Here is a 15,461-nt window from a genome sequence, read left to right on the forward strand (position 1 = left end):
TGAAAGTATGGAACGTAAGTGAAAAATTAAGGTCGAAAATGTGAAGAGGAGGAAAGAAAAGGTAAGAAAATGGAAGTATTAAGGGGAAGAAGATATAATGACAGGAAAAAGAATTTGAAAGAATGGCCGAGACAATAAAATTGGGAGTCGATGAGTTATAACTGTAAAATCTCATTATACGCTCACGCATTTTCCTGTATTTTACGTTACTTAAATCCACTTTACGTCAAACTAAAATGATTACTTCCGTATCTAACATTCGTTTCTGCTAATGTTTTTGGTTTTGTAGGCCTTTACAGAATTTCTTGCGTTAATGTTTCCAGATTTGTTGTTATTTTAGATTTGGCAAAGAGCACATATTGTCAGACATCATAAAACTCGTCATTAAGCTATTCGATTAGTGTTTTTTGTCGATTCTTCTCGTAATCGGATAAATAAATACGATATTGTATTATTAGGTTAAGCCATCATTTGCTGTATCCTGGATAATAGATAACTCTTCCGCAATACGAAATAAAAAAAAGTATATTTTAGATAGAAATTCTTCTTTAATAGACAAACACAATAGAAAAAACCGGGGAATGCTTTAAAATTAAAAATGGCAAAAAATCGAGAAGCGATTTGAAAGAAACCAATAGACAATTATCGCAAAAAACTGGGCATTTATATAGAGAGCAATCAGAGATCGAACGAGCAAAACGACGAGCAAACGTCTTTCTCTAAGCTGTTTATGTGTCGGAAAAAAATCGATAGGAAAGAAAGAAAAGCGTGTAAGTAATTTTGCGAAAAGACAATTAAAAAAAGTAAAGTAATTGAAGTCAAAAGCGGAAGTAAAGTCAAAATGTGACAGGAGATAGTGTGATAGGAGAAGAGTCGCCATTCCATTTAAATTCACCCGGGGACTCTATTTTTCATTCCTTTCTAGCACTCGAACTCGTTGAGCCGTGTCCAAGTCTGTCTCTTAGGACTGCTCGCCGTTTACATGGTCCGTCGAAATCGACCCTACCCCAGGGCTCGACAGGGACCTCTGCAATTCCGTATTGCTGTCGTCACCAACTGAAGCTGCTGCACTCGACTGATAGCAGAATATATATTTATTCTTCTAAGCGCTCTACCTTGATTTATCCAATGTTTTTTTAATTGTTTCTTTTGTCGAAAAACATTGAAATGTTGTTTTCCATCTTTAACAATTTTTTTAGCATTATAAAAATATTTATTCTGGAAACTTTCGACTAGCGAAAACACGAAAGCGTTTAAGCAGTTTATCTTAAAAATAGCAGATGCGATACGTGTGTGGATTGTCGTGTGGTCCCACGTACAATTTTATAGGATTAGTCGAAACGTCATAAAATTTTATCGTTAAATCCTTTTCCAAATTTAATAGGTCACGATATATACACTAAACCCGAGTTATTTGTAACGGAAGTACACTAAGTATCAAAATGACAAACAAGTCATTTTTGTCTTCTCTCGACTTATATCTCTATACGCTGCATTAACCGGCTTATGGGAGAAGGATGTGTACACGTGAATGTGATAAAATTGGTAAACCATCGTGGGAAAACGATACAAATTACAAAGATTTGGCGAGCTCAATTTATAAATTCAAATGTTAATTTTTGCTAAGAGATAAGAAAATGTGGAAAGTTTTCCCTTGTTGTTGCAGCTCTTAAAGTTCCGGTAATCGTTAAAAGGCATTTAAAACCAGAATTAATTTCAAGGTGAGAAAATCAATTTCGTCCAACAATTCCTGGGAGGGATGAAAAAATCCGAACAAAGTTAAAGGTATTCGAAAGTTTCTTTTAGATTAACCCCAAGATACTATACTGTAGCCATGGGTAATTGACAAAGAGTGGTAGAATTTTCGACTGCGGTAGAAGAATCAACGATACCTGCACATCTTCTCGGATTTCTGATTACTTCTCTGAGTTCAGCGCAATTTTTTCTCCGTTTAGATATCTCGGACGTGACAAAAATAAAAGACAAACAAAATGTCCCACTGGGTGAAAATTTGGCACGGTGCCATTCGATTCCCACTTTGGAACAATCTTTTAAAAATATATAAAGTTATAAACATATTACGGGTGGCATCTTTTCACAAAAGTTAATTTATTTGTATTCTCATCCACTCATCGAAATTTATTCGAATCGTGTTCGGAGATATCCAAAGAGGCTTTCAGCCATCTTTTGGTATCGTGATAGAAACTTATAACGAGCCACGCACCGGATTATATCTGCCACGTTGCCGATTAAAACTATATTCTTTAACGAATTGCCGCCATTTTTGCATAAAGAGTAGCGGAGTGCGACAGTTAAGTCATACAACTACAAAGGATGATACATTTTTCAGTAAGCTTCGTGTTTTAGCCAATGTAAATAATAAAAATCAAGACATCAGCGAAAACATTTCTGAAGGGGCGGAAAGAGTTAGAAAAGTAAAGAATCATGATTCCCCAGCCACACCCATGCCCATGTCTGTTATTCTCATCACGTAGCCGTTCCATCTGTTATTCCAGCGATTGTTCTTGTTGTGTATGATATCAACGTAGACTTTACCTTTTCACTCGAGAGAGTATCAGAAACAGAATTTTTATTGTAGCAGTTCATACTTGTCTTTTGTGTTAATTCTGTTTCTTTCTCGCTTATTCGTCATGAATTTCAATGGTTACCTTTAAAAGTTTCTGCTGAGAAACCACGTCCAGAGAATGAAGCTCATAAGCCACAGTTGTCAGCAACAAAGTTCACCGTAAGCAACTAAGACATTGTTCCTACATATTAATAGATATATTTTTTATTTGTTGTAAGATGTAAAGTATATTTTTATTTTAAAAAAAAACACCCCTACATTTATCCTATTTAAGCATCTCAGTTTATTGAAAATCTGACATCTTTAGATGGGATATGTTGGGTGCAAGATCACGAGAAAGAATATAGATGAGCGCTGGTAATAAGATGAGGCATCGCGTAAGATTGTGAAGGGTCTCATACATTTTAAACTACACGAGAAATTATATAAGAAGAATAGATCACACGAAGGATCTTGTCGTGTGATCTCTAGATTAAACGAAATCATTTCGGAGAGATAACAGATAAATGTTTCCTTTTTTTTCTATAAAATTAAATTAAGTAAAAAAAAAAATAGCGAGTAAAAATTAAAACCAACAAAAATTAATCAGATAATTAACTGAGGGTAATCAAGTAAAATGGAAACGCGTTGTTCTTGAATCAGTCACGTGTTTCGTGATCGCCATGACGTGACGATAGTTCGAACACGGGCGGATGACGTTGAAAAATTTACTGTGATTATGCTAATCGGCTGATATACTACATTATAAATTAAATTAAGCGTTATCTAATAGATCAACAAATGTTTTTGTCTCGACAAACGAAAGAAATATTATTTTCATTTCAATCTTTCAACCTGTGAAAGCATCGTTTTAATCCCGTTTAATAGTATTTAATGTTTATTCAATAGTTGTTATATATTCATTAAGGATAGGCAAATCATTAAATTTAAATTCAATTTTATAGCAGCGATAATTTAAAATATTACAGAAATAATTTTAAAAGAATTTTGTTGGTGTATCACTATACAGTGCAATGTTGTAATATCTTATCGTATGAATAGAAGTATAAAAAGAAAAAAAAAATTTCATCGTGTAACTTCAATTTCCAGGTTTGGTATAATTAAAATCAAAGCAGAAATTCCAATATTTTTATACAAAAATTTGCAGACGAGAAAGAAGCAAAACAAATAATTAGTTTTCTCTTTTAATAAGCAGTAAAGATAATACAGCATTCATAAATCTGGATAATAAAACGTATGCAGAATCCGATGAAACTAGTATTACACGACAATTTTTCTTGGTAAATATTTACAGAATGACCAGAGTTTGATGAAGACTTATTGGAAAATAATTATACGGAATTTCGTTAATTGCGGTGATACTTCCGTTCTAATGACCAAAGGTCAAAAGTAAACACGTCACGTGGTGGTTGATAGCATCTACCTTCTTATTTTCTTTAACTTTTACTTTAGTCATTACTTAATGGATGCTTGTGTAGAGATGGTAAATGGTATGATGTCGGTCCCGCGAGATGCTATGGAGCAACTTGTTTCTCCAGATAAAAAAAAGAAAAAGAAAGGGGGAGGAGGCGAAACAGAGAAGGACAAGATTCGGATTGAACTAACCATCTTCTGACTATTAGTAGATTCTGGTGCGGATAACGATGCCCCTCTGCTGACATAAAGTTTGTTTTCTTTTTCCAGACTTCAACAGTCACTTCTGCATCCAATCACAGAATTTAGAATCGTGACTGGAGTTTTTACGACTGCTAAAACAACATAGACTTTCACTTTATTCGTCATTATTATTTAGGTAATAGTTTCTTCATCGGAAAAAAAAAAGTATCTTTAGAAGATTGATTTTACCGTTTTAATCTGGAAAATTTTATCGAAAATATAAACTTTTGCTGTAAAACAGAGACTCTTCATTTAATCGACAGAAAGAAGAAAAACGGGAGCAGTTCTTATTTTCCGGATTGAAGCAAATTTAATTATGTACATACATTTTTTATGAGTTTGCCGTGTGACTGCCGCGGAACTTACACGCTGCGTTTAAAAAAAAAAAAAAAGGAGAACAAATTCCGAATTCCCAGCAGGAGAGAAGACATCGTCCAACTCCCACTACTTAGAGTGCATGGAAGTTGTCAACCGTAGAATGAAATTATTACAGCTATCAGTTTTACGCCCATAAACAAAACCGTGTTTTCTAGTCGTCATCGATAAGTTTCGACATTATTACCGGATAAACTATTTCGAGAAGGTTCGATTGACACGAAACGAGGAGAAAACAAACCCCCGGAAGTGAAAGTAGATCCCGCCTCCGCCATTCGCCATATCTTTTAATGGCTGGCTTGTAAGCAGACTTAATGGGCGCAGAAGGTTGAATAAACAGGCTCCTGTTGCTATATGGAAACACCCATCTCTTTTACCCCTGTCTTTCGGTGTCAGCAATTTTACTGTCAATAAATGACTAGGTAGAGAAACTAGTCTTTTCAACATCCACTATTATCCTTTTGGTATCGCCATTTGGAGCAATCGCTTAGCTGCAGAGAATTGAAACACCTGCATGATCCACAAACGAACAAGTAGAGTGGATCAGGTAGAAAAGAGTGCTCGAAACTCTGACGAATGGGATAGCAGGTGGTGGAAGATAGCATAGATCTCTGTCGCACTCGGTTTGTCGGATAAGTGATTGTAGTGGGTAGTTCGTCTTGGCTGATCCTTAAGAGTATTTCCTTTTCTGGAAACGGGCATTGCCTGTTGCTGTGTTTGGAAATATCTTCTTAATGGCGATCGAGATTGTCTGATATTGTCTCTCTTTACAGATATATCTCTTAAGAATCGTAAAAAAGACTTTTTCTTTTATTGGTCAAAGTTTTTTTCTAACCCGTGTTGTGGCCAATTCCTTCTCAGTAGGATTACCACGGCTATAAGTAATCGATAATATTAAATGAAAAAATTTTTCCCGAAAATTGTTTAGAATTATTATGTTCATAAAAAAAACAATTCACCGGATTTTTCTTTTTTTATAAATTAAATATAAAATTATTAAAACTGGGGAAAAGAAGGTATTTCCACATGATTTAAACATTGAGAAAAAGAACTAAAGTTACTTCTGACTTACCTCTGAATATTTACACGGTTTATTGATTTATGAATACGAAATATTCTATACGTCAGGGTCTATATTTATTACGTGAATGCTCATTGAATTTCTTTCCCGACAATATAATAATGCGTCTTTGAAGCATTCTTTAGGTTCGTATTTTTAAATTCTGGATATTATAAATCATTTATTTTGCTGCGGACTCCTCGATTTGTCATACGTTTTAGTAGGCATAATATATCCGTCATTTTAAACACGGATGGTCGCTGTCCACGAAAACGGGTGAATGAATATTTCATGGGAAAGAAAATGGAGAAAAACTTATTTAAGCGGAGCCGCGGGTTATGCACTTTTCCAGTAGAGAATTGTTAGGCGGGAAAACAGGATTAACAAGCATGTGTTAGTAGCAGGACGGACCGAATAAGGAACCGAGCTAAATTAATCACAGAAGCACGAGCAAGCAGTCATTTTGTTTCCCTGTCGTAAATTGAAGTAGGTTTTGCCTGGAAAGACTTTTAATTAAAATGTCTCGGCCGACGAGCACACGATTTGACATCAGAAAAGTCTGGATGAATCATCTGTCTCAAAGAAGTGCAGCTTTGACAGACAACGATACCTGAGAAGGGGAAAAGATTTTATTCCCCTCCTTCCTTATCTAGAAGAGAGTCATTTTCATCTTCACTTCTTACTTTCAGAATTTGCAAGATTTGTCGAAAAATTAAAAAAAGTAGGAAATATCGTTTTGAAAAAACAAGTCTTTTGTGACCTTCCTAGCGATAAAACTTCTCTCTCTTTACTTGTTTAAATTGTCCTTTTTAACAGAGAAAGTCTCATTTCATATTCGACTTTTAATTTAACCGATGCCTTTCCATTGTTTGACAAAACTCCCAGATACCTAAAACTATCCAAAACTTCTTTTTGTATCGCATTTTTCTTAATGTTTTTTAGAAGAGAATTCGCTGTATAGTTTTTCCCTTCTCCTTCTAAGGAATTTTTTTTTCTCCTTTTTCTAGTGACAGTTCAAGACGATGATTCTGTCATCTTGTTCAAACGACGTCAAACTGGTGAATCTAAAAACTAAAGAAGTTACTTTCTCATCCATTATTTTTATTTTAACTCTTCGACTTTTTTTTCAAAATACTCATAAAAATATAAATTTATATATGATATTCGAACAGAGACAGACAAGTTACTTTACTCTAGTCAAACATTAAGAACGTAAACATTTTATTGTACTGTATTTTATAAGCGTGTTTCGTCTTCGAATTTTCATCCTCAAATGCTATTATTGATGCATTTATCTAGCAAATGAGGTGTTAATGTAGGATTTACGTATAACGCCAAAATAAGATTGATATGTATGTCAAACTCCGTAATTAAACTATTTTTAGTCTTTCTTACATGCAAACAATGGCAAACGTTTAATCAACTTATTCTTTCTTGTAACTCCATAAAATTGCTGAGGGGATTCTCATAATCTACTTCTTCGAGAATAGAACAGAATGATTTAATCTTGAGAGATGAATACTTTGCTTTAAACATAATTTTTACAGACCTTAATCAAAGTTAATTTCTACAATTTAATCGAAAATATATCTCGTTTCTAAATTAGATTTCAATAAAATTTAAGTAAGAGCTAAGAACCGTATTAATAGCTTGATACTTTAAAGAAATTGGAGGTGACGCTTTAATTTATTTCCAGCAACATAAACTTGTAAATAAGCTACAAATTCATTCCAATTTTCAATAAAACCGTAAAATATCGGTTTAAAAAAGTTATAAAAAAATATTTCCGGAGGATTTATGCACTTCATATAGTTTATTTTCCTGGTAAAATATTAAAATATGCTTCGGTTTAGCGTCTATTTACAAGATCGAAGCACAGAGAGTTAAAAGGAAAGAAGAAAAAGAAAAAAAAAGACCATTTTCTACGAACCAACAAGTCAACGAGGATAGATTTATCTTATTTACTTTTTCCCTCTAATGCTTAAACTGGTCAGAAAGTAAAGTCACGAAAGAGAAGGAAAAATGTTAGATTAGACCATACATTCGCTATTTAAGTTAAAAGTTTGAGTAGATATGATTTAGAATAGGCAGGTATTCGAAGTAAAACAGGGCAGATAAAAAGAAAAAGGTTATCTATCACTCCACATATTTCTCCGAGTGGATCTAAAGCGAGCAGATGGAGGAAAAAAAAGGTCGACAGGGAGTAATAAGATGGTCGAGTTTCGTTCAGATGAAAACTTTGAGTGGAACTGAATATCGTGCCAAACGATGTATATAATCTTTGTGTTGTATTTGAGGACAACCATGTCTGATAGGGGGAAAATAAATGCAATCCTGTGACCAATACTCGATAAAAAAGACATGAACAAAAGCAACCGTGTATCTACCCCGACTGTCCTCCGCTTCGTATTGATCAACAAATCTTATAACAAAAACTATTCTTGAAATGAACGACTTCTACAGGATTTGAAAAATGTCGAAAATGACGTCACAAGTATTCAAAAATTTTTTGGGTGACGCGAGCAATTTTTTACAAAATGACATTTTGAAGTAGAGATGACTTTGAATGATTGAAGTCGCGATCTTTCGACAAAATAGCTGATCTTTTTTTTTTATTTCTGTCCGTAACTTGTTTCACTATTTTTTTCTTTATGCGTTTACTTCTTTTTTTTTCTTTTTATGTTTTCTCCTCTAAAGTAAGATATCTTATTTTAACAATTCTTTGGAGATTAAATTTACCATTTATCATAATTTTTCTTTTTCTTTACGTCAAATGATTTTTAGTAAACTTCTTGATTTTAAAATCTGTTTATTTGGAATTAACTGAGTTAATAAACTACTAGTTTCGTGATAATTAAACATGATAAGATGATAAACGATCTGTTTTTCTACGTAAAAATCCAGTAATACTGACAATGTTACTGTCGAGCTTCCTGGATTTTATATCTTTTGTCGATTTGATAAATATATTTTTTTTTTTATTTGATGAACTCGGAAAAAAATTTTCTATTCGTTTCTGTTTATAACATACGTTCCATTAAGGGAAATACAATTTAGTCACGTCGTTTCATAAATTTTTGAAATAAATTACCGTCTTGAAAAATAGCGATAGAAGTTTATTGGTTCCTTTCAAATTTTTATATGACAGAAATAGAAGAAATAAAATTAATGCGACTTTAAAAGCTTTAAACAATTTTGATTGATAACTTTATTTTCGTCGAAAAACTTCTTCGGTGGAGTCGGATCTCGACCATTTGAAAAATTCATTTTCGGACAAAGTACGAGTGGTTCTTTTTTTTTTGCAAACTTTTGTTGTAGGTCACGTTCACAAAAGAATGTCGCAAATGAACATCGTTCGGACAGAGATAGACATCAGAAACTCGGCTATGGAGGGAGACAAACTGCTATGACAAATGACATCGGAACAGAGAATGGAGACAAGCAGTTCCTCTCACCTCCCGGTAATAGATAGTGTGTCATGTCCATCTGCAAAGTGACCGGTTTGGATCCACTTCCAAACTACTTCTGTTAAGGACACGAGGTGACCATTATTCTCTCGACCTCCTCGTCGTGTCATAGCGAGATCGTTTTTCGACTTATTCCTCATTTACCGGAATTGAATCTCGACTAACACAAAAACTATTTCGGGTCAATCGAGCTTTTAAAACCAATCGTTTTAGATATAAATTAACAAGTCGAGCGGTTCGATATAAACTTCTACCAGCCCATTAATTGGAATCTCTCTCTCTCTCTTTTTTCTTTCTATCGACGAACGGAAGTGACGTTAAAAAAGAAGAGTTAAGTCGGTTTTCATTTGGCTTCTTAACTTCTTATGTGTTATTGTATCACACTCTAGATTACTACTTGGTTTTCTCTTTCATCTGTTTTGCTCGATGAAAATAGAGACATTTCTTTTCTAATCGAAAATAACTTATTATCTGCCAGAATAACGTCGTAGACAAACTTATGAAAGATTTAATTTTTTTAAGAAGAAAAGTCGAAAAAGTACCGGAGGCGCATTCGACAATGATTACAACTTAGATTTAAGAGCGCTCGAGAATGAAAGTTTTTGTTCCGATTCTCAACGGGATGAGAAATTTGCGCGTTTTTCGGACCATTTTGTGGTCCGAAAATGAATTTAAAAATTATGTGGTCGTTATTTTTGCAGAGCGGTCGTAGTTAGAGATAAGAGCGAGCGCCGGTTGCTGATGTTTTGGACCGAATGAAATAGATGCGGGAGACTCTAACGGGCGCATCCCTGCGGATAATGAAAAAGTGAGACGGTGAGGATGCTAGAAAGAAGTAGGAAAACTGGCCGGTAGAGGCGCGCCGAGGAAGGTTTGCGATTGGTGGTGACGTCAGAATCGATGTTAACCGGACGGGTTAAGGTGAGGTGGGAAGTAACTCGAATGCAGACGGCATCAGGCGTCGATCGCTCCAACGTATTTCTCATCCGATCGGCAACGCTATCGAACTCTGACGGGAACAATAAAAAATGATGAGAGGAATTTCCAATTTGACATTTTTAGGAAGCCATTCATCAAAGAAGTGCTAAAATATATCTTTTAAAAATACGTCTTGTCGGGTGATTGCCTATCTGACAAATTGTCATCCGAGACTTTCGAGTGCTTCCGACGATTTTTCTTTTTCCCGTTCTGATGTCCGATTCGGAAAGGTCCCGTCGCAGTTCTGTCCGAGAAACTTTCTATGGTCTGTTCGCTCTATGCTCTCTGCTTGTCTGTGTAGGTAAGTTGCTTTCATACATTCTTCACGTTATGCTCTATTCCGCCGACACCACTCCAAACTGAGTATCGCTTGACTATTTCTTGGACACGTCGCGCCTGTCGGTGCGATATCAGTTATCGTTTTCGACCCGTCAAAAAATACCAGAACCATTGCCGGTAAAATAGGTCGACAGTCTTCACTTTTCTAAAATCGAGCGAGGGATTTAATTTTATATCTTCGACGAAACCCTCCGAAACGCTTTCTATCGACCTTTTTCCCCCTTTCCATAAGAGACCACTGCTCAAAAATAAAAAAGATCGGAAAAGAAGTGACTAAAAAGATTAACGAGAGGAATTACGAAAACTTTAATGTCGTTTCGTGCAAATGTTTATCTTTTGCTTGCAATTTTTATAAATTTTCTTCTAGGAAGCGATTAGGAATTCAATGACCTCTCCTTTGAGGGATTGATGAGTAGTTACGACGTTCATCGCGCGGCGATTGATGGCTCGGTATCTCGCGATACACTCTTCACCTGTCGAGGATCCACGTAAATGATTCAAAGAGGTTTCAAACTCGTAATTGTTTTTGAACTGTTGGCGAAAAGAAAAGAATATCGTGCCACTTTGATTAACGACCCGACAGTCACTCCTATTGCTTCCAATGTCATTTATTACCAATCACCGTAAAGAATGCGATAGTTAAATAGCTTCATCCCTCTTTTTATTTTAATTTATCTACGTTTATAATATTTAATCGCCGATGCATTTACCATTGCACATAAACTTTGCACATTTAGGTGACAACCGGCAAAATATAGTTATGAGGCCGGGTTTATGTTGCAGATTTTCGATAGAATTTAGAGTGCTCACGTATATTAAATTTTTTTCTCTCCTTTGGGAAGTACTCGAAATCAATATTTCATAAATATTTCCAGTCGGAATAGGGCTAGTCGAACCTATAACGGTAACAATCGCTTTCCACTTGACAGAAAAGTTCTTCGTAGACTATTATAGTAATACACAAGCGTCTTTTGATAAAAACCATTCAGTGGATAGTATCTTCTCTATTCATAAATTCTGCTATCAAATGATTAAACTAAGAGATTTGATTATCGTTATCGAAGTACCCCACGGTACAATTTCATATAAGATCGATCTCGGATGCGGGAAACGTCTTTTGACAAAAAAAAAATCTTTACGGGAGAAAAATAAAATAAAAATTCGATACTTAAACGAAGGCTAAATATAATATTCCAATATGGAAGAGAGAAAAGATAGGCGAGATATCACTTGTCAAAAAAGAATAGGTCGTTATTAATAACTTTTCTCACGGGCAACGAAAAATCCGCAATAGTTAAAGATCGACATTGTAAACTTAAAAGGCTACTTGGACGGATTTGACGACTCTGTCACAAGTGACTAAGTGGTTTCGATCGACTAAAGAACTTTCAAACTCCAAAGTAGAACCCAAACGGTGATTGGAGACATTAACACAATCACTCCAATTTCTGCTTTGGGTCATTTGTGAGTCTAAAAGGTGAACCCGCTTATAAACCTATTCTACTTCTTTAATCGTGCGAATCAAATGAGAGGATAAATCAATTAACGAAGTTTTCCTTTCCTTTCCTTGTAATCGAAATCGATTCTAGAAATTTAAAAACCAGTTAAAAAATGTAAAATTTCCACAGATTTTTACTCTATTAAAAATTCTATAGAAACAATTTTCTATCTTCGCGTGTACGCCTCATCAGTTCGTCAATGTTTAAAAACTAAAAACAAAACACGATGAAGTCACGAAATTTCAAACTTTGACCTTGCCGATTTAAGTAGAATTCGTTAAAAGTTTTCTCGATTGCTTTTAACGTGGTTTTTAATATTCGCAATAGAAAAGAAATTCAATTTAAGATCTGTAATTCTTAAGTTAAATCGTGTTCGGTTACCGATTCTACCTCGGCAGTCAGTCTATTTATTATTGTTATTCTATGACATTTAATATAATATACTCATAATCATTCGGCAGATTATATCTAATAATAGACTTTATAATTATCTCGACTAAATTGATTTATCTTTATTATCTTGTATAAAGACAAGTGGATATTAATCTTAATAATAATCCTAAATTATTACTGTAACGATAAATAATAAAACATATTTATTACTCAAATTTTCTGTGATTTTACGTAATACTTGGCTCCATTATATATAATTGTTTAATTATTTGGCACTTTTAATGAATTTAAGAATTTTGCAATACAAAAGAAGAGAATTATAAGGTTGAGAATTCGTTTATTTTATAATTATCTAAAGTTAGAACGGGGGAAAAAATAGTTTTATGTAAGGATATAGTTTTAATTAATTCAATTATTTGAGTTACGCTCGAGTGCATCATCTTATACAATGTCAACTTTTGTCACCTGTAGTTTAAGCAATTAAAAAATATTAATAGAGCCAATCAACGTATGCGGCCTAAACACGTGAGTGCACCTTTCTTAGTTTATTACCAATTTAAGTAAAATATTCGAATTAGCCTTAAAGGAATATAGGTTACAAGTTTTACATTTTTCCGTTGTAAAACGTAATTCTACATTCGAATGTGGTTTAAAATTCAGTTTCAAATTTTGCGTTTTGTATTTTAGATGCTTAGCGGTGTGTAATAATTCAGTTTTAACAATAGACGTGCGTGGCATTTGTAAAGGAATGGCGAGTGATTTGCGAGACGAAGGTGCAACTAGCTGATTTGTTGGATGTTTTCGGCAGACACCTCGCACATCTGCAAGTTCCCAGGTTGCATAAAGCAGGCTTAGTCGGCGTATCCTCTCTCAGGCAATGCTGACAGTAGGTCGTGTTGCAGCCATCAGAGACGTTCTGTCGTGAGACAGATTGTCCCATTTCTCTGTGGAGCAAATCTCTCGAGCCACTCAGTAATTTGTCGGTTAAGTCCGCGGGGAGACATCCGCTAGTCACACTTACTGTCACAGTTGTACCGATCCAACTTGTGTTTACTATGGGAATAAAATCATCTTTCTCCTTCGTTTGGCCGCAATAATTTCGTTTTTCTTTTCGCTTCCCGTCTCATAGACACGTCCGACAGAAATAATTGATTTCGTTTTCCATTAAGCTTGCATAAAATCTATTAAAAGCGCAATCCTTTACGACCATGCCCGAAATAAAAATGTTTACAGTTAGTGCAGACTCATTTTTAGAAAATGTTACTTTTCAAGCTGATAATGGGAAATTAAAATGCTCTCGGTCCTTGTCGTCTACCGTAAATATACAGTTTCGAATCGACTCTAATGGTTCGTTATAAACTTATACGACTTATGCAACTTTTACAATGGCCAATAAAGATTTCTTGACATTATCTGCCAAAATATCATTCGACTACAACGGAATTATGTCGGGTGTAAAGTTTTATTAATAGACGAGACGCACTATGACTCGTCACAATATTCGACTCCCTCGGAGAAATAAATGTATATATAAATGAAAACAGATATCAAGAGTGACGTTTAATACAGTCACAAGAGATAAGATCTTTCTTTGTGTCAGTCTTTTAAAGTTCGGAAGTTAGAATAAAAGCGCCTTATCGTGCTTTCGAGTTTCTTTGATTAATATTACAAAATCTGTGTAAAATCTTCGTTCTTACAAAATTATTTTTACTTCTTTCAAAAAAAAATAATAAATAAAAAACCATATTTACGGGTATATTTTCTTTATAACGGAAATTTATTTTTGTCCTTTTAATTTCCGATTTTTATTGAACATTTTTACTTATAACAAAGATGTTATTTCGGTTATTATGCGATGCCATGATTATGTTTACGAATCCAACGAATCCTTACGTGAGTCTCATTTCACGAGGTTTCTATACAAATCATTTAGATATAATAAAAATCTAAATATTTCATATATTCATAATTAATTCTCATAAAATTTAAAAAAATAACTTAAAAGAGTAAAAATATTGAGAAGTAATCGAGAAATTTTTAAAATAACTAGCAAAAAACACAACGATTTTCTCCTGTTATTGGAAAATATAGGCTATATTTCATAAGCATAAACAATATTTTTGTAAGTGAAATCGTATAATCAACTAAAAATTTTTATACTTGTTTGTACAGAAGTAAGGAAAAATAATATTAGTCTTCAGTCGCTTTAGGAAAATAAACATTTCTTCCATCACAAAATAATAACGTCTTGTAATGTACAGTACAGTACAAACTCATCACCGAAAGTCCGTAGATCATGGTTAAAAGAACCTCTAATTGTTTTATACTGTTTTTTATATTAATTACTGAATTAAATGTAGGATTTTTATAGTTTTTATGGCTACAATATTAATTACGTGAGAATCATTAATTCTGTTTTGTTACAAAACAATAGACTAACAGTCAAGCAGTGTTGACTCCCGTTCATCCAAGAACGATCCGGATTAGAATCAGATGGCGGATTTCGCTATGCTTCTCCTAATTATTCTTCGCTTAGTGCTCACAAAGCGTAAAGAAGCATTGATTAAAAAAGAGAAAGAGAAAAAAATATTGTTATATTCGATTTATACGTGGCGGAAATACAAAACTAATTTCAGAATATATGTATTTTATTCTTATAAGTAAGTAATTTTGCATTGGAATTGTAATAAGCAAGACATGATGTAGTGGAAGCTCGGGTAGAGAAAAAGTCAAAAGGGACACAAATTGTGTGTTGGCTTTCCTTTGAATTTTCGCCATCAAATTGCAGCCAGCACGAATATCTTTCCTTATTCTTTTCTTATCGAAATCTAAATTGTTAGTTTCTTTTGGGAGCGTTCCTTTGAGTTACTTTGGGATAAAGGAATTGTATAAATATAAAATATCATCTTGTACCGATATCGGTTCGAAAAGAAAATACAAATGAAAATAGATTTATTAAAACCGCGACCTCGGAGTTCAAGTAGAACAATTTTGAAAATCTTTTGACGAATGAAAGTAGAAATAGGGACGGAATGAATTCTTTTGCCATTTCTTAAGTTTTCTTAAGACACTCGTGTAACACAACAGGGGTCCCAGTAACAAAGGAC

The 15,461-nt window shown here is 34.1% G+C and overlaps 1 protein-coding gene across 3 annotated transcripts in view; it reads left to right on the top strand.

Annotated features, from left to right (window-relative positions):
* LOC111620165 (carbonic anhydrase-related protein 10-like) overlaps positions 1-15,461 on the top strand; it is an 83,658-nt gene that overhangs the window by 10,463 nt on the left and 57,734 nt on the right. The window contains exon 1 of one of the 3 annotated variants that reach the window (XR_002755865.1): positions 10,082-10,424. The exons of the other annotated variants lie outside the window; for them this stretch is intronic. The gene's annotated coding sequence lies outside the window, so the exon portion shown is untranslated. Of the gene's footprint in view, positions 1-10,081; positions 10,425-15,461 lie in introns of those variants that run through there. 3 annotated transcript variants of the gene reach the window in all.

The sequence above is a fragment of the Centruroides sculpturatus genome, unplaced genomic scaffold (genome assembly GCF_000671375.1).
Source record: "Centruroides sculpturatus isolate CEXI.00-Female unplaced genomic scaffold, Cexi_2.0 scaffold202, whole genome shotgun sequence".
NCBI lineage: Eukaryota > Metazoa > Arthropoda > Arachnida > Scorpiones > Buthidae > Centruroides > Centruroides sculpturatus.